The 20,594-nt window shown below is 45.3% G+C and overlaps 1 protein-coding gene across 3 annotated transcripts in view; it reads right to left on the bottom strand.

The window, feature by feature from the left end:
• Positions 1 to 19,382, bottom strand: part of RHBDL2 (rhomboid like 2) — a 57,992-nt gene extending 38,610 nt beyond the window's left edge. For 2 of the 3 annotated variants that reach the window (XM_005907779.2, XM_070368383.1), the window contains exon 1: positions 19,152 to 19,382. The gene's annotated coding sequence lies outside the window, so the exon portion shown is untranslated. Of the gene's footprint in view, positions 1 to 11,701; positions 11,846 to 19,151 lie in introns of those variants that run through there. The other variant, XM_070368382.1, reaches the window with a different exon arrangement.
• Between the last annotated feature and the right edge of the window lie 1,212 nt (positions 19,383 to 20,594).

Genomic DNA, 20,594 nt, shown 5'->3' with positions numbered 1-20,594 from the left:
ATCCATTCTAAATGTAATAGTTTGCATCTAGCAACCCCACCTCATAGCATTTTGGGGAAGATTATTTGAGATAATGCATATAAAACCTTAGGACAATTTCTGGCACATAGTAAACATGCCTTAATTATTAGTCTTATCGGCTATGGATGGATGAGTGGGTATGTGGATAGGCAGATAGATGGCTAGAAGGAAGGGTGGGACTGAGTCTGGGGTCTATTTTCACACTGCAAATTACTAGGAATTGGGTCACTGCCGGGAGCCAGACGGGAGTTCCCACCCATGACAAAGGTAATGCAGAGAGGATCTAACATGCAAAGGCGAATCAGAACTCGAGAGGCCCCCTGGACCTGCCCGAGCATCTACCCCAAAACCAAAATCTGTCTGTTTTACTATTTCACGACTTTCACCAACTCTTCTGACATTAACAGGGGGCTATCCCCAACCACCTTTCTCTGAAGAAAATCAACTTGGAGCTCTAGTTAATAAGTCTCCTGGGCATAATAGGAGTGTTTCAATTCAAACCCCTCTGATGACTTTCTCGCTTGCCTGACAGGTTTGTTCGAACTCCTGCAGCTACACATGTGATTGTTCACAGCCTCCCAACCACGAGAGGCAGAGAGGCACGGGAAGCTTAAGATATTCTAACAATGCAGAGCTTCTCAGAGAGTTAAAATTGTTAGAATAGAACTAGTAGAGGAGATTTCTTTGTTGAGCTAATGCTTGCTGCCAAGTTTCCATATCCCTTACCTACTGTGTCCCTGGGAGTGTATTGATTAATATAGTTGGTATATAGAAATGTAAGTAGTAGCTTTAATGTTTGTAACCTTGGACCCTTGAGTTAATTCTTTTCTTGTTATAGCCCACCACACCTTTGCCCTATAGGAATGCAACTTTATCTAATGCTTTCAGAGGGTGGTGCCTGACTTTAGAATAATCACCTTTAGAGAAAATAAGTTTTTTGATTGACTAACCATTATTCAGAAGAAAGGGTCATAAAATGTTACCAGGCCTCCTGGCCAGAAGATGATGTAAATCACCTAAAGCCTTTGCATATAAGTTTGCAGAAAGAAAGCCTGGCTTCGCTAAGGGTCAAGGACTGCTGACCTTGCATGACTATACTCCCCCTATTATCCTCTATGCACAACTTAAGGTATAAAAACTACTTTGGAAAATAAAGTTGTGGGCCATGCTCATCAAGCTTGGTCTCCCCATGTCGTTCTTTCTTGTTTCCTTTTCTCTCCTTTTCTTCTCTGTTCTTCCTTCAGGATGACTAATTTGGAGCACGGGGGCCCTCTGAGACCACTTATTTGCCCGGGCTTCTAAGACCCACTCGAGAAGATGCCTAAGGTGGGGCACTTTCCGCAATTTGAGAGGGCGTCTGTGGCCTCTGTGGTCAGTGCAAACCTGATGGCACAGGTTTTATTGGCTTTCTGCGTAAACCAGTTAGCTCAAGCCTCTGTTTCTCTGCTTTGCTATCCTTTCGCCAACACCATCCTCCCGAGGGAATCCCTGGATCCAGCCGGGGCTGGACCCTGGCAGGTCACATTTATTTTTTTTCAAATGCATTCCATTAGGCAAGGGTGCACATTATAATAGATTATAGTTAATAAATTTAAGGAAGTCCCCTTTTATTACTTTTTTCCCAGTAACTTTGCTGAAAATAAAGGCTTCTTCTCTCACACTCACCCAGTCTCCAAGGGTCAGACTCTAAGTGTATAGAAATAGCTATTGGGTTGGCCAAAACTTTCTTTCAGGCTTTTTGCAATGTTTTGTGGAAAACCTGGATGAACTTTTTGGCCAATCCAGTATTTAATTCATTTTCCTTGCATATTGATGATTATTTCTAGTTTGTTTCATGTCTCATAAATGGCAAAACAGAGTATGGATTTAAGATCAGCAGCTCTTAAACGCAAATACTAAGGCACTTTTAAAAGAAGTTCAGGGACTCCCTGGTGGTCCAGTGGCTAAGACTCCACACTCTCAATGCAGGGGGCCTGGGTTCAATCCCTGGTCAGGGAACTAGATCCCACATGCCACAGCTGAGACTCGGTGCAGCAAAATAAATAAATAAATGTTTTTTTAAAAAATAAGTTCAAGTAGGAGTGATTAACATTGTGTTAATAAGCCCTAGTCATACACGGTCATTTCACGAGGAAATAAAATTCCACATTGTTAATAACACAACTTTATATCTATAAAAGGGCTTCCCTGGTGGCTCAGACAGTAAAGAATCTGCCTGCAATGTGGGAGACCCACGTTAAATCCCTGAGTTGGAAAGATCCCCTACAGAAGGGAATGACAACCCACTCCAGTATTCTTGCCTGGAGAATCTCATGGACAGAGGAGCCTGGCGGGCTACAGTCCACGGGTTCACAAAGAGTCAGACACATCTGAGTGACTGACACACACACACACACACACACACACACACCCCTATAAAAGGAGCTAGAAAAACAAGGATTACATTTCTCCCCCAATTTTTCTCTTTTTTCCAGACTTCAAAATTTCCAGAAATTTTATGACCTCAAGGCCATCATTTTATTTATTTTAGTGAAATATATTTCCTGTGTTGCAAAAGTATCTGACCCATTCAGTTTAGCTGAGCTCACTCTGTGTCTGCTTTCTCCTTGGTATGTGTGTGAGTGTGTATTAGTCACTCAGTCGTGTTCAACTCTTCGCGACCCCGTGGACTGTAGCCCGCCAGGCTCCTCTGTTCATGGAATTCTCCAGCCAAGAATACTGGAGTGGGTTGCTACTCCCTTCTCCAGGGGATCTTCCCAACCCAGGGATCGAACCCGGGTTTCCTGCATTGGAGGCAGATTCTTTACTGTCTGAGCCACCAGGGAAGACCTTCTTCCTTGGTACATGCAGTAAAGGGATCTGACGTCTAGGTCTACCTACTGTCGTAGATTCTAAAAATAGATGAACATGTTGGTAGAGATGGTGGCATTTTGTTTTGATCTCTCTTCTCAAACGCTATTACGCTCTGACTTCCGTACCTGGCTGTGTGCCTATTGCATGAATATCGAGGCCTGTCTCTGGTTCATCTCCACAGGTGCTGCTTCTCATCTGACATTCCCTGTCCCTCCTACTCCTGTTTACCTTCTGCTCCCACAGCTGAATTTCTGAGCACAATTCACCACCATGGAAACACTACTGACCAGATTGGCAACAATGAAAAACACTGATCCATACTTATGAGGCTCTATGGAAATGGCTGCCGTTTATGAGGTGTAATTGATGCAGGCTTTTCACAAGGCAATTGGGCGGCTTCTATAAAATATGAAACTCATATACCTTTCAACAGACTTATTCTACTTCTAGAAATCTCCTTCTAGAAATGTATTTGAGCAAGTACTCAAGGCTATCATTCAAAGATGTTCAGAGCAGAACTATTTAGAGTAGTGAAAAATTACAAAGAAACTTAAAGTACGTTAATCAGGTTGTTGTATTTTCTGATAGTTCTACTTCCTTATACTGTGCTGAAATCTGCTCACCAGCACTTCCTGGGTCAAAGGTTCCCCTCCCCAGGGCGTCACAAAGCAAGTATAAGCTAGGGTCATGTCATTAATCATGAGGGTGTAGCCTATATAGGCCATGGGTTCAAAGTTGGGATAGATAATCTGAATTTTCTGGATTACCAGAATTTTCAGAGGCTCAGTCCATAGCACAAGATCTCAAAACAAGTCACCAATGGTTACAACACATTATAGTCTCAGAAATATAAAAACATCTACAGCTATCAAATTATTTACTTGGTCACTCTCATCACAGTGTTACTCATGGAGTGAATTGCTTACTACATTGACTGCTTTCTTATTCATTAAGCAAAGGTTAGGGTTTCTTAAGCTTTCTTGAATGTAGACTTGATATTATGCCTCAGCTCCTACCTTTTATCTGCAGCAAGTGGCTGTCAACTCTTTGTTGAAATCACACACACACGAACACACACACACACATGCAGATCAAAACTGGGTGGAACTGCTGTGAAATGTTGTCATCCTACACTTAGAGAACAACTAGGGTAGATTATTAAAAAGAATACAGGAAAAGTAGAAAAGACTCAGAGCCTTCTGGTTAAAAATGGAGATGTTCCCCTGCACACAAGAACTGAAGACCTTCCCTTCAAGTTAGCAATTATTCTCAAGAAGAGGAAAAATGGAAAGAACTTTTCGACTTCCTGACCTTACCTGGTATAAGCATTGTTCTTGTTATGAATCATGGAGCCAGTGTGCTGGCCAAGGATTGGAAAGGGGAGGGCTCTGCAAAGGGGAGGGCTCTGCTCATTTACCCAGAATAGTGATTTGCCTTTAAAATATATATATCTGTAGAAAAAGAGATTTCCATAAGATTTACGTAGGAGACTCTAGACATTGGCAAGGGATTTTTCTGAAGACCGTTTGTCAAGTGAAAGTCGCTCAGTCATGTCCGACTCTTTGTGACCCCTTGGACAATACAGTCCATGGAATTCTCCAGACCAGAATACTAGAGTGAGTATTCTTTCCCTTCTCCAGGGGCTCAAACCCAGGTCTCCTGCGTTGCAGGCGGATTCTTTACCAGCTGAGCCACAAGGGAAGCCCAAGAATACTGGAGTGAGTAGCCCATCCCTTCTCTAGTAGATCTTCCCAACCCAGGAACTGAACTGGAGTCTCCTGCATTGCACGTGGATTCTTTACCAACTGAGCTATCAGGGAAGCCCAAAGACCTCTTCGGTGCCCTTATTCACTATTGAGAATACTGATAGGGACAGAGTAGCGACAAAGTTGGTATTTAAATAGTTAATCCCACTAGGAGATTATAAGTCAAGAAAAAAGTATGGGAGACCCTTGTAAGTTAATGATCACTCAAGAAAGCAGGTTTGCTTAACCACAAAACCAAGCAGGGCTGCTTAGCAACAAAACCACACAAGAGAAGCATGAGACATGCCCCCTGACTGTAAAACCATGGTGGCATGAGACCCACATCTTGCCCAGTGAGCCTGGTAAGTTAATGACCCCTAGGACATGCTCTCTGCACACATAAAAAAACAATAATTTATGGAAAGGTAACATTTCAAAGTGCAAGATCCTCAGTGTACTGAGATCTGAGATAATTTTTCCATAGTGTCACGACAGTCATAGTAACAGTCATAGTGTCTTGACCATGTAGGGACAAAAAAAACCTCCCCCACCTGACATAGAGGAGGAGCTGACGATGGAAGCATGACATCTACTCAAGAATGAGGAAGAAAGTGGTTTTCTCCCTTTCTGACTTCTCCTTTGATTATAAAACTGTAGCCCACTAAGTTCTTGGGGTGGGGCACCTTCTCGCCTGGCCACTTATAAGCCTCACAAGCATCCTGTTCTAATAAATTACTTCTATCACTTTGCCTCTCACTGAATTCTTTCTGCACTGAGACCTAAAGGACTGGAGCTCCTTGGAGTCCCTCAAAATGCCATGTAGCATTTTCAATATCACATAGTGTTTCTCAAAATTATGTCATAAATTAAGTCAAAAAAATTTAAGTTAAGGACTTCTGTAACTGAGCAGGACCCTATGGGGCCTTCCCAGGACAGACCTCTCTGCCATATCCTCCGCTTCAGCTCCTCTCTAAGGTACCTAGATAACAGTATCTGATGCACATTTCCTGAGTTGTTTTGCAGATACTAAGTGAAAGTGAAAGTGAAAGTGAAGTTGCTCAGTCGTGTCCGACTCTTTGCTACCCCATGGACTGTAGCCCACCAGGCTCCTCCGTCCGTGGGATTCTCCAGGCATGAATACTGGAGTGGGTTGCTGTTTCCTTCTCCAGATCTTCCCAACCCAGGGATCGAACCCGGGTCTCCCGCATTGCAGGCAGATGCTACTAAAACCCCCACCAAATGAAAGATGTTAACTACCTGATGATGATGAGCACAGAGCCCCCAGGCCTACTGAACCTAAGGATTGATAACATTAACCCTGTGACTCCACCCTGTTACCTCATCAGAGAACTGTGTGCCAGCTGATCACATACCCTGGGTCACCCCTTCCTCGCCTTGCCTTTAAAAAATGCCTGGCTGAAACCCATTAGGGAGTTCAGGTGTTTAGAGAACTAGCCACCCTGGACTCCTTGCTTGATGCCCTGCGATAAACACAGCACTTTCCTTCACCACAACCCAGCGTCAGCAGATTGGCTTCAGTGCATGGATGAGTGGACCCAAGTTTGGTTCTGTAACACTTCCACTGTATTCTTTTGATAATGCTTATGTAATGGTCATTGGTTAATTTTCTCAGCCAATTACTCATTTCACAAATCTGGGTGGGCAGCAAGGACCACTTCCCAGTACAAAAGCTAAAAATGTTCAATACTCACTTTTCCAGGTTCTTAGGCTCAGGTATGTGACCTGGAGCAATCAGCTGCATTTGCTTAGAATTTGGAGGACTGGAGCTGCGGATGGGGAAGATTCTTTACACAGCGCACTTTAAAGCAATGGCAGCAGTATCTCGTGTCCCTCCAGCTGTGCCACTGGAGTCAGTGTGGCACCCAGCATCCGATGCCAGCTGTGTCTTTCATGCAGGTTGAAGCAATGAGCATGCAGCAGCAACAATGTGGCTCTTTTTGCCTACCTGGCTCTGTAATTTTGGTGTACTTCTAACTGCCTGGTCTCCCTTTGTTTCTCCTTATTTCCTTCCAGTGATCTTGTAATCTACCATGACATTGTGATATATTAAGAAATATATATATTTGGTCTTCCTCCCCAGCTCCTGGCACTGAGCTCCTAAAACCCCTGAAATTTCCTGAGCAATGTGAGAGGAGTATCTTTTGCTATTCTTAATAAGCCTCTTTCAACTGTACCTGAGTTTATGCAAATGAAGTTATTCTTAGAGGATGGGGACTGGTCACCAGAGGAAACAACCATGTGATTAGAGGGTTGGGACTTTCAGTCCCCCACCTCTGGGATGGGAAGAAGTGCTCGAAACCGAGTTTAGTCATCAGTGGTCAAAAATTTAATCCATCATCCCTATGTAATTGAATCTCCATATAAATCCTTAACAAATAGGTTTGGAGAACTTCCAGGTTAGGTAAACAGTTCAAGATGCTGGGAGGGTGATGCATTTACAGAAGGTGTGGAGGCTCTACATCCCTTCCCACATACCTTGCCCCACGCATTTCTTCCATTTGGCTGCTCCTGAGTTGTAGTCTTTATAATAAACTGACAATAGTAGGCAATGTCCAGTCCTGAATTCAGTGAGCTGCTCTAGCAAATTATGGAACCCAAGGAGGGAGGTGACAGAAACGCTGAAATTATAGCCATTTGGTCAAAAGCCCTGGAAGCCTAGGCTTGCAACTGCATCTGAAATAGGGAGCAGCTTTGTGGGAATGAGCCCTTAATCTGCAGGGTAGTCAGCGTCAGAATTGCTTGACATGGAAGACACACACATGTGGTGTCAGAAGTGTGAATACTATTAGAGGTCCACTCTATCTCACAATCTCTGTGATCTTCCAACAGGAGGCTGACACAGTTTTGTTGCTGTTTTCCTCAAGCCCAGAAAGTTCCTGATGCATCAAAGGTATTCAGAAAATACTTGTATCTGAGTAAAAAGTAAACAAACTCTGCAACTTTGATGTATTAGTAAATCTACAATTGTTCCAAAATACAGTTTATTTAAAAGAATGCTGGAAGGAGGGAGGGAAGGAGAGAGGGAAGGAGAGAAGAATTCCATGTACACCATATTAACTAAGAGTTTTGGTTACTTCTCTTATACCGAGAAGCACTTCCCCTCTTCCTTTTCCTCCGCACCCCTCCCCCCCGCCCCATCGTCATCATTCTGCCATCACTGAGCCTTCACTGAGACCTGCAGAGCTACCATGCTGTATTGGTTACAAAAGGGGCTGTCACCTGTCTTCAGGGAGCACTATTCCTTGTGCTTGGCACTGTGAAGACTCGAGTTCTACTCCCCTCAATATCTTACAGAATTATTGTAAGAATCAAATGAAATTCTAAGAGTTGCCATAATGGTAAGCACTTAGTGTGTGCCAGCTTCTATGCCAAACACTTTAAGAGCACGCTCTCCTTTACTTCTTACAACAGTCTTGTAAGTTGGGATAATAACGTCCCCAATTTATGGATAAGGTAACTCAGGCTTCCCAAGCACCTTGCTCACGGTCATAGAGCTGGAGAGAAGAAGGCTGGAGCAGGAGACTTGAAGGCGCCTGACTCCAAAGGCCCCATGCATTCCTCTGGCTTGTGATTCCCATGTAACAAGTGTGCAAGAAGTGTGCATAGTTTTGAGTATTTTCATCCTATCCTTCCCTCTTTCCTCCTCCCACTTCCTCCTCCAGCTCTCCGATTAGATCCCAACTAGACTCTGAGAGTTCCCAGATGGGAGCTGCAGAAGAACTGGCAAGCGGGGCTGGGAACGCCCACCACTCCCATTACTGCTGCAAGGAGTCAAGATGGAGAAAGACATCCAGGAAAGAAAAAGGATGTGATTCTCTGAGAACCCGAGGACTAAGTCAGGCTCACCTTCCCTTCTTCACCTCACCCAGGAGAGCACTGCCAAGGCCACCAACCTTAGGACAACTCCTCTTTGACAGAGAGGCTTTCGATCACTAAGCTGTGCTGCTTCCCAGCTGCACTCGAACAACTGGGTTTCAGACATCTGAATTGTTTTTTTAAACAGCTGGCCCCACCCATTCATTGGTACCAGGCGGGCCCTTGCAGAGGCTGAGTCCAGCCTTGATGTGGCCGGGGTATCCAGAAGGCTGGGCAACAGACTATGCTGGGTGTACCCAATTGCTGCCCAGCTGGGCCTGGTGGGGAGGCTTTGGGTGGTGTTGCTAGGCAACCTGGGTAATTGGAGAGGCCACGGATTGGGCTTCTGGGCCACAGAGACGAACAGCCTCCTTCATCACATTGCAGACCATCATTATGCCTCATTCCAGAGTCCTGCAGCAATCTCTCTGTGGTTATAGCCTGAAAGAGGGCTTTTTTAGCTACAGAAATTAAGAACCAGCCTTTCCAATTTATGGGTTTGTGGTTGTTTTCTTTTCGCTACATCTCCAAGAATACACTTGAAATAAATAGGCAAAAGATTTTAAAACAAAATAGAAAGTACCTTCACAAATCCCCTTTTCCAAAAGTGTTCCTTATTCCTGAAGCAAAGCACACTTGCCCTCAATTGTGAGGGCACCTAAGGTAGGGATGCTCTTCTTCCTGAGGTCTCTGCATGCCCACTCTGTGTTAAGATTCTTCTTTGGAATCCCACAACTGCGGCTGTGGTTCAAGGTGGGGGGACCAAGACTCTGGTCATGTACGAGACCTCTCAGTGGAATAATTTCTTTGTGTCTCTCCCATTCAAAGACTATCATGACTGCCCCTTCCCAATCCACAGAACCACTTTCACTTGTGGGGTTTTTAGTTTGTTTTTTGTTTTTGTTTCATTCGGCCGTGCCTCAAGGCTTGCAGAATCTTAGTTGCCTGAACGGGATCGAACTTAGGCCCACAGCAGTAAAAGTACTGAGTCCTAACCACTGGACCATCAGGGAATCCCCATCACTTGTGGTATTTTGATGAATCCTCCTAGCTGCCTTGCAGAGAAGGTGATGCACCCCACTCCAGTACTCTTGCCTGGCAAATCCCATGGATGGAGGAGCCTGGTAGGCTGCGGTCCATGGGGTCGCGAAGAGTTGGACACGACTGATCGACTTCCCTTTCACTTTTCACTTTCATCCATTGGAGAAGGAAATGGCAACCCACTCCAGTGGTCTTGCCTGGAGAATCCCAGGGACAGGGGAGCCTGGTGGGCTGCCATCTATGGGGTCACACAGAGTCAGACACGACAGAAGTGACTTAGCAGCAGCAGCAGCAGCTGCCTTGTGAAGAAGACACCATTTTTATTCCCATTTTACAGATGAACGACTAAGGCAAAAAGAGGTACCTGTGATTGCACATCAAAAGCAAAGCCAGAGCACTGTCCCATTCTTGAGGCTAGATCCTGAGCCACTCCACTATTAATATACCCACTGCCTCCCCACAGAGCTATTTAAGTACTCTATTATAACATGTTTGTTTTCCATTATAATAAATAATAGTAATAATAATATATACTGTAAAGACCAAAGCTTTATGTTGTATCTCATACTGTCCTCAACACATTTTCCTTGTTGATTGTGATCAGACTTTCAAAGTTGCCACATGCACACTAAGAAATAGAATATGGAAGAAGTCCCAAAGACAGACACACTATTTAACTAGGCTAATGACCTAGCCCGCCAGAGCACAGAGCTAAAGGAAAACTCCCAGATGGTGCCGGTGGTAAAGAACCCACCTGCCAATGCAGGAGACATAAGAGACACAAGTTTGATCCCTGTGTTGGGAAGATCCCCTGGAGGAGGAAATGGCAACCCACTCTAGTACTCTTGCCTGGAGAATGCCATGGACAGAGAAGCCTGGCGGGCTACAGTTCATGGGGTCACACAGAGTCAGACACGACTGAAGTGACTTAGCGTGCAGCACGCAATGACCTAGCCCACCAGAGCACAGGGCTGAAAGAAAACTCCCAACCTCCTTAATTCAAGGAGTTGGCTCTGTTTGATAACATTATGATACTATTTCAGTCCCTTCAGTAAGGAGGCAGAATCACTGCTCTCAGTAGGTATTTGTAGGTATTCTTCAAAAAGGCTTTCACTGCCTCATCTTCAATGTTTCTTAAATAATGGTCCATTGATGATAACCAACTGTGCTGCTTTGCACAGGACTAGGGATATGTGATTTAGGGTGCTAAAATTAGGACAGTCCTGGGCACACCAAGAACAGCTGGTCACCCTGACATAAACCAGCTACAGAATCATCTGAACAAGTCAAGTGGAGATGGCTGGTTCTAATCCTAGAGCAGTGGTTCTTAACCCTGGCTACACATGAGAATTGTCTGAGGAGATTGTAAAGCAGTATTAATATCTGAGCTCACCCCTGATCAGTTGAACTAAGGCCTCTGGAGCTAGGGTGCATTGGGATTTTTTGATGTGCAGCTAAGATTGAAACCCCCTGCCCTAGAAATTTGGATTCTGGGCTGGGGTCTTGCCCAGGAATCTGCCTGTCTTTGTAACAGCTCCCCAGGGGATTCTCATGTACACTATGATTTGATAACCTATGAATTCTTACGTGATGTGTAAATTTATTGGACAACATACCCTGAATGCTTGTATATGCTATACTCTGGAAACACACACAAAAAACCAAAAACAAAACCACCTCCTATTCCCCAGGCCCTCTTTTTTCCTCAGTGGAGAACAAAGACCTATAAATTGTTCCAACACAGTATACAGTAGTCTCCCCTTATCCACAGCAATACAATCCAAGTCCCCAGGGAATATCTGAACCTGTGGGTAGCACCAAATTTCATCTATACAATGGTTTTTCCTATACACACATACCTATGGTAAAGTTTAATTTATAAATTAAACATTAACAACAATAACTAATAATAAAATAGAATGAAAACAATATTCTGTAATAAAAGTTGTGTGAATGTTGTCATCTTTTTCTCTCTCTCCAAATCTTATTGTACAAATTTAAAGCTGTTTCCATATTAACTAAGCACTTGTCATACATTGTGGCTGTAACTTTTGTGGTTTGAGGTGAGATAGCAAATCTAGCATGAATTTTTTTTTCTTCTTCACAGTTTCATAGATGATTCATTTTTATCTTAGCAGCCTCAGAATGCAATTTGTTTTTCTTACCATTTTTTGTTGTTGTTGTTGGTCACCCCATGTGACTTGTGGAATCTTAGTTCCCTGACCAGGACTCGAACTTGTGCCCCCTACAGTGGAAACACAAGAGTCCTCACCATTGAACCACCAGGGAAGTTCCCTTTTTTCTTTCCTTATTAAGTCAAGAAGTTTCACCTTTTCACTTAAAGGAAGCACTTCACAGCTTATCTACAGCATATCCAAATTGCCAGCATTATTACCCTTGTGCTTTGGGGCCATTAGTAAGTTAAATAAGGGTGACTTTGGCATACCTCAACTGATAACCAAGACTGCAGCTAGATGACTGGGCAGGATACACTAGACAAAGAAATGATTCATGTCCCAGGCCAGATGGAGCAGGACAGCTTGAGATTTCATCAAACTACTCAGAAGAGTACACAACTCAAAATTTATGAATTGTTCATTTTTGGAATTTTCCACTTAATATTTTCAAACCAAGGTTGACCTCAGGTAACTGAAACCAAGGAAAGCAAAATCTCGGGTAAGAAGAGGGCGCTACTAAACTGTGGTTTAGATTTTCAAATGGGTCAGTCTCATCAGGGCAGTTGTGGTTATTCCGTTTCCAGAAGCCCAGTGTAGTAGATTAAAGATGGAGCATATTACTTGCTGTTTCTCCACTAAAAGGTGGTTTTGTTTCCCCACCTTGAATCTGGGCCAGACCTGTGACTAATTTTGACTGATAGCATGAGGCAGAAGTAGTGCCAGATACCTCCAAGGCCAGGCCTGCCGAGATCTGCAGCCCTACTTCTGTTCCTCTTGGAATGTCCCCTCTTTGAGATGTGACATCATATAAGAAGAATGACCTCTGAGGAGTGATTTGTTATATAGCAATAGTTACCAGCGCCCCTCATCAGAGCCAGAGGACAACATGACATTCCACACCATTCTGCCTTCCCTTTAACACCATTCACCTTCACACCCCCTCAGCAGAGTAGACAGCAGCTGTCTCACCTGAAAGGGCCTCTCAGTTAATCTCCATCTCTGTTTCCATTCCTGCCCCCCTTCCAAAACAAAACACAATCAACTGTCTGCTTAAAATCCTTTAGTGGGGGGCTTTCCTGGTGGTCCAGTGGTTAGGAGTCCACCTTGCAATGCAGGGGACACTGTTCAATCCTTGGTCTGGGAGCATCTCACATGCCCTGGAGCAACTGGGCCTATGTGTCACAACTACTGAGCCCTGTGTGGCTTCTACTGAAGCCCACGCACTAGAGTCCATGCTCTGCAACAAGAGAAGCCACCTCAATGAGAAGTCCCCACAAAGCAGCTAGAGAGCAGCCCCTGCTCACTGCAACTAAAGAAAGCCCACGCACAGCAACAAAGACCCAGCACAGCCAAAATACACAAAGAAATAAAACCCTTCAGAGTTTCCCATTGTCTTCAAGGTAAATACAGGATCCTTGGCATGGCTGGTAAATCCTGCACCACCTAGCTCCAGCCTTCTTTTAACCTCCTACTACTCTCCCCACATCTCTGTGCTGCAACCACAGGGGCTTCTTTCTGTCTCAAGCACACACCAAGCTCTCTCCTGTCTCAGGGTCTTTGCACTTGCTGTTGCCCCTACCTAACCCTTTCTCCTCCCCACCCCCCCACCCCCCAAACCCCAGCACATACACTCAAGGCTAGCTCTTTTTCTGGCCTCTCTGTAGTGGCAGCCCAACCTCTGCCCACCCCATATACTCTATCACATCCCCCTTCTAATTCACTTTCAGCACTTAACTATCTAAAAATACCTGGTTTGGGAATTTCCCTGGTGGTCTAGCGGTTAAAAATCTACCTTCCAATGCAGGGTACATGGGTTCAAGCCCTGGGCAGAGAACTAAGGTTCCACATTGGTTGGTTGGTTGGTTTAGTCACTAAGTCGTGTCCAACTCTTGCAACTCCCTGGACTTTCACCCACCAGGCTCCTCTGTCCATGGGATTTTCCAGGCAAGAATACTAGAGTGGATTGCCATTTCCTTCTCCAGGGGATCTTCCCGACCCAGGAATCGAACCCGGGTCTACTGCATTGCAGGCAGATTCTTTACTGACTGGGCTATAAGGGAAGACTCCACGCCCCACAGGGCAACTAAGCCCGTATGCCACAACTACAGAGCCCACACACTGCAGCTACTGAGCCGGAGCTCTGGAGCCCACGTGTGCAACAAACTGAAGCTCACATGCCACAGTCAGTATTGATCCCGCGTGCCACAAAACGATCTCCGGTATGACAACCAAGACTCAGTGTTGCTGCTGTTGTTTTCAATCGCTAAGTTGTGTCCGGCTCTTTGCAACCCCACGGACTGGAGCAAGCAAGCCAGGCTTCCCTGTCCTTCACTATTTCCCGGCGTTTACTCAAATTCATGTTCGTTGGTAATGCTATCTAACCATCTCATCCTCTACCATTCTCTTCTCCTTTCGCGGCCTAAGATTTGATGTAGTCAAATAAATATGTAAAAATAAAAATCTGGTGTGTTTATCTGTTGTTTGTCTCTTTCTACTAGAATATAAGCTCCAGGGAAGTAGGAAATTTTCTTTTTTATCCTATCTAATGGTGCTTACTGTTTGCTGAATAAACCACTAAGTGAGTAGAAGAAGAAAGAAGGGGGAAATTTGGAAAGAACACTGAATTGTTACACTCGGAAAACCCTGGTTCTTGCTCCAGTTCTGCCCCCTGCTTATCTCCAGATGAGCCACTTCACCTCACCTGATCAGTCCCCACTGTGATGCCCTGGACAATGATGTTGTGTGTGCCACACACCTGCAGTGTTCACATTTGTTGCTCATGAAGCCCCATAAGAATTTCGGACAAGCTATGTTACTCTCATACATTTTTAAGTCAACAATAAATTATTTCTCACAAATTAAAATCAGTTGCAAAATAGAACTTTCTAGCATAGTCTTTATTAGAGACATGCTTTAGATATGTCTTCCTCTAAACCTTGGAGCTACAGATTTAGCTTGCTCAGTGTATGGAAAATGTCTGCCATATAATCCAATTGTCAAAACCAGTCCTCACTGTCAAATCGATCAGCCAAACCAGAATAATCTTCTGTCTGTAAGAGAATCCGCCTTCATTCTTTTCTTCCTTGTTACCTCTAATTAATTTTTTACTGAGGTATAGTTGACTTGTGGTACTATGTTAGTTTCAGGTGTACAACATAGTAATTCAAAATTTTTATAGGTTATACTCCATTTAAAGCTGTTATAAAATATTGGCCATTTTCCTTGTGCTATATAAGATATCCTTGTAGCTTGTTTATTTTACACATAGTAGCCTGAACCTCTCAGTCTCCCACTCCTATCCTGCCCCATCCCTTTCTCTCTCCCCACTGGTAACCACTAGTTTTGGTCTTACTGAGCGCCTAGCAATTCTAGCTCCCACCCTGCACTAGGCCTTTTCATGAGCATCTCTCTCTGTTAGAACATCTTCCCTCCCCAGTTTGTTCTCCTGGCCAAGTCCTAACACCCCCTCCAAGACTCTGTCCTAACATTTCCTCTGCAAAGCCTTATTAAGCCTCTACTAGGCACCTGCCATTGTGCTAAGCAAAGGATACAGTAACGAATAAAGCAGACGTGGAAGAATTAAATGCCCCTTAGGGTACCACTGTCTTCTTTGTATTATCACTGTCTCCTCCACAAGGCTGTGAAAGCCCTGAAGATAGAACTTGTTTTATTCATCTTTTAAAGTTATTTCTTTATTCACGTTTGGCTGTGCTGGGTCTTCGTTGCTGCATGGGCTGTTCTCTAGTTGTGCTGTGCAGGCTTCTCACTGTGGTGGCTTCTCCTGTTGTAAAGCATGGGACTTAGGGCGAGTGGGCTTCAGTACTTTCAGCTCGTGGGCTCTAGAGCATAGGCTCAATAACTGTGGCTGCTCCACAGCATGTGGGATCTTCCCAGATCAGGAATTGAACCCGTGTATCCTGCATTGGCAGGCGTATTCTTTACCACTGAGTCACCAGGGAAGACCTGTTTTATTCATCTTTGAATCCCTATTAGGGAACCCACAGAACGAATCAGATTATGTTTGTTGAATTAACTAACGAAAGATTCCTCGAACATTTCTGTATCAGGAACATACAGGGTGCTCACTATAAGCTGTGAACATATACATAGGACCAACGGAGCACACGACTGAATGAATGAAGTATGAGTGGGCGACTGAATGAACAAATCAGGGAAGGACTGGGTTCTTTCCCACTTGGATGAAGCAGCCCAGAGCAGGAGATGTACTGATGTACGGCAAGTGAGAAGCCAGTGTCTAGGAAGCTGGGAGAAGGCTGATGGCCTTTTGTTCTTTCTGATACACAGAAATTTGAAGGACAATAAGGATTTGAACAAAGTGTGGAATCCAGAGTCTGACCTAGATTTGAATTCTGGATCCACTACTTATTATTAGCCATGTGACCGTAGGGAAATCCCTTTGTCTGTTTGTATCTTCGTGTTCTCAAATGTAAAATGGGGCTGAGGAAAATATAATAGGGTTATGATTAAATTAGATTACGCATTTAAAAGGCTGTAACCTGAGGCCAAGGGAACATTTCATTCAAAGATGGGCTCAATAAAGGACAGAAATGGTATGGACCTAACAGAAGCAGAAGATATTAAGAAGAGGTGGCAAGAATACACAGAAGAACTGCACAAAAAAGATCTTTACGACCCAGATAATCACGATGGTGTGATCACTGACCTAGAGCCAGACATCCTGGAATGTGAAGTCAAGTGGGCCTTAGAAAGCATCACTACGAACAAAGCTAGTGGAGGTGATGGAATTCCAGTTGAGCTATTTCAAATCCTGAAAGATGATGCTGTGAAAGTGCTGCACTCAATATGCCAGCAAATTTGGAGAACTCAGCAGTGGCCACAGGACTGGAAAAGGTCAGTTTTCATTCCAATCCCAAAGAAAGGCAATACCAAAGAATGCTCAAACTACCGCACAATTGCATTCATCTCAACACGCTAGTAAAGTAATGCTCAAAATTCTCCAAGCCAGGCTTCAGCAATATGTAAACCGTGAACTTCCTGATGTTCAAGCTGGTTTTAGAAAAGGCAGAGGAACCAGAGATCAAATTGCCAACATCCACTGGATCATGGAAAAAGCAAGAGAGTTCCAGAAAAACATCTATTTCTGCTTTATTGTCTATGCCAAAGCCTTTGATTGTGTGGATCACAATAAACTGTGGAAAATTCTGAAAGAGATGGGACTACCAGACTGGCTGACCTGCCTCTTGAGAAATCTGTATGCAGGTCAGGAAGCAACAGTTAGAACTGGACATGGAACAACAGACTGGTTCCAAATAGGAAAAGGAGTACGTCAAGGCTGTATATTGTCACCCTGCTTATTTAACTTCTATGCAGAGTACATCATGAGAAACGCTGGACTGGAAGAAACACAAGCTGGAATCAAGATTGCCGGGAGAAATATCAATAACCTCAGATATGCAGATGACACCACCTTTATGGCAGAAAGTGAAGAGGAACTAAAAAGCCTCTTGATGAAAGTGAAAGTGGAGAGTGAAAAAGTTGGCTTAAAGCTCAACATTCAGAAAACAAAGATCATGGCATCTGGTCCCATCACTTCATGGGAAATAGATGGGGAAACAGTGGAAACAGTGTCAGACTTTATATTTTGGGGCTCCAAAATCACTGCAGATGGTGATTGCAGCCATGAAATTAAAGGACACTTACTCCTTGGAAGGAAAGTTATGACCAACCTAGATAGCATATTCAAAAGCAGAGACATTGCTTTGCCAACAAAGGTCTGTCTAGTCAAGGCTATGGTTTTTCCTATGGTCATGTATAGATGTGAGAGTTGGACTGTGAAGAAGGCTGAGCGCCGAAGAATTGATGCTTTTGAAGTGTGGTGTTGGAAAAGACTCTTGAGAGTCCCTTGGACTGCAAGGAGATCCAACCAGTCCATTCTGAAGGAGATCAGCCCTGGGATTTCTTTGGAAGGAATGATGCTAAAGCTGAAACTCCAGTACTTTGGCCACCTCATGTGAAGAGTTGACTCATTGGAAAAGACTCTGATGCTGGGAGGGATTGGGGGCAGGAGGAGAAGGGGGCGACAGAGGATGAGATGTCTGGATGGCATCACTGACTCGATGGTCGTGAGTCTGGGTGAACTCCGGGAGTTGGTTATGGACAGGGAGACCTGGCGTGCTGCGATTCATGGGGTCGCAAAGAGCTGGACACGACTGAGTGACTGAACTGAACTGAACTGAACCTGAGGCCAGGCAAAGTTGGTGGTAGGAACTGAGGGTTCCCATCACTGACTCTAAGTATGCAAATTCAGAAACACAGCAGGAGAGCCTTCCTTTCCTTCCAGCTAGAGGTCCCAGCCCTGATTGCTGTTCTAACCTCAAATGGCAGGAGGCGCTTTCCCTATTCAGCCCCTCCCTTCACCACCTGCCCCTTCACTCCCAGCTCAGTGTTTACAGGTCGGCCCAAGTGCTTTCAAGGCCGAGGGTGTCTGCTACATGTTTACAAGATAGAGAGGGGAGGGTGGCAGTTAGGGTGGGTCATGGCAGGAAGCGGGCCAAAGAAGCACAGGTGTTTCTGGAGCCGGCCTTGCTGTGTGCCCGGCACTGGGCTTGGTGTTTGATATGCATCATCTCATGTCCATGGAGTCCCAACAACAAAACAACATCTCATGTCCTCTTTATAACAATACTATTTAGAGCTAAGGAAACTGACCTTCAGGAAGAGGTGGGATAGCAATCCAAATGCCTAAGACTCCAAAATGTTTCCACTCTGCCACGCTGGCCACCTGCTTACAGATGATCACCATACATTTGTGAAATAAATTTCAGTTCTCTTATTCCCAGGAAGAGCGAAACTGTGTGTCCCACGCCTAACTTCACCCCTGCCCCACCCTATCCCCCCACCCCCCACGGAGACTCATGAATAAAGAATAAAAAGTAACATATTCAGGAGTGAACAGAATCCTTCAGACACCCATACCAGGAAGGAGGAAACAACCTCGGAGACTTGCTGGGCAGGAAGCAGCCAGAGACTGTCCGGCCCTGGCTGTGGTCTCCCGGGGCAGAGGTCTAGGGAGGACTAGGATCTGGCTCAGTTGGAGGGAGGAGAGAAATGTGGGACTGGAGTTGGGGACAGGTTACTGAGGAGAACAGGATGAAGGGGGAGAAAGAAGGCGAGAGATTGACCAGGGCTCAGAGGGGCAACGGCATTACCTGGTCCTCCCACCATCGGGGAGAGGGGTGAGTCAGAGACAGCCCCCCTGACTCCTGGCCCAACCTGCTGCCAACTTTTAAAATGAAAGTGGCAGGAGCGGACACTCCTGAAGCCTCCTCCGGAAGGAGGTTGCTAAGGGAGCACTCCTCGGTCGGCCCTGGGCCTCGGGCGCTCCCCACCCCCGACCCGCCCGACAGAGGGACCCGGTCGACGGCTCCCACCGCCCTCACCAGAGCCGGCAGCTTACCTGGGGGAGGCCAAGGTGCGTCCCAGGCAGGACAGGCTGCTCCCTGCCAAGGGGCTGCCTCAGGTATCCTGAAGTTCCCGCCCTGCCAGACACTCCTAGGTCGCTCCTCAAATTAAAATCCTCCGCACAGTTTCCCGCTCGCCCAGCCCTGGGGGAGGGAGCCCGAGGAAATTCCCTCCCAGCCCTAAGAGGGCCTGGGCCGGGCCAGCCAGCTCGGCAACCTCAGCCCTGGGCTGGCCCTGGATGAATGAGCCCTTCCGCTCCGCCTGTCTGGGTTTGTGCCAGTGAGCCCGTGACTGCCCCTTTGCTCTTTCTCCTTGGCCCTGGCCCTGAACTCCAATCCTCTTCCTAGTCCTACCCTCCCAGGTCTCTTGCTCTGTTCTCAGCTCTCTGGAGAGACCTCAGCCAGAGGACTCCCTTCTTTTCCCACCTTCTTATTTCCTGATTCCTTGTCAAAAAGATGCTGGAGAGCAAGAGAGCTTATTGATGCATCCCACAGGGGTCGGCGCCCCAAGACCCAGAGCAAGACAGAGCCAGATAGAGAATGGATGGAGGGGGGAAGGGGGTCTAAGGAAAAAACAGTCTTCCCTCCTGTGTTTCTTCTTTACTCACATAGGAATACCATCCAACACTTCTGACACCAGGTGTGTGGGTTTAACCCACCCCAAACAATTCTGTAATAGCAGCTGGGTGTCCTCCAGTTTAACTCAGTTCTGACACAATCTACCTGAAGTGAATGTCAGATGCCCCAGGTGAAGGGCTCAAACTGCTGCCCACTTTAGAAGCCAATTGCAAGAAGTAGGTCCCCAGGTCACCCATAACTTTCGTCCAACTTAGCTACACATCAGAGGTTCCTGTGTTCCCTTCCTGACATCTAGGGTGAGGTCTGGATGGTTACCAAGCACAGGAGTGTCTGTCCTCGTGGAGTTGGGATGCAACACCCTACCCATAGGTGGATGCGTTTACCAACCTGGAAAGTCCCTGAACTCCTAATGTTGGGATTTTATGGAGACCTCCTCACATAGGCATGATCAATTATTAACTCCATGTCCAGCCCCTCTATCCTGTCAGACTATAGAAAATTTCAATCTTCTAATACTGCCTGGCTTGGTCTTTCTAGTGACGAACTCCCATTCAGGAGCTCACCCAGAGTGGCCTCATTAAAACAAAAGATGTTCATTGTGCTCTTATCTGGACTGAGAAGTTTTACAAGTGTTTTAAGAGCCTTGTGTCAGGGACAGAGTCAAAAACCAAATATTAGAACAAAAAGATGCTGGCAGCGCTCTTATCACTTGGGAAATTACAAGACTTTTAGGCGCTCTCTCTAAACCAGGAACCTGGGACAGAGACCAATATATACATTTTTTTTCTATTATCTCACACAAGGGAACCAAACAGCTGGAAAAAAGATATTTAGGAGTGGTACAGAAATAGCAACTGTAC

This window comes from Bos mutus, chromosome 3 (genome assembly GCF_027580195.1).
Source record: "Bos mutus isolate GX-2022 chromosome 3, NWIPB_WYAK_1.1, whole genome shotgun sequence".
Classification (NCBI taxonomy): domain Eukaryota; kingdom Metazoa; phylum Chordata; class Mammalia; order Artiodactyla; family Bovidae; genus Bos; species Bos mutus.
The sequence above is the reverse complement of the archived record's forward strand: the minus strand, read 5'-3'. Positions and strand labels throughout refer to the sequence as shown.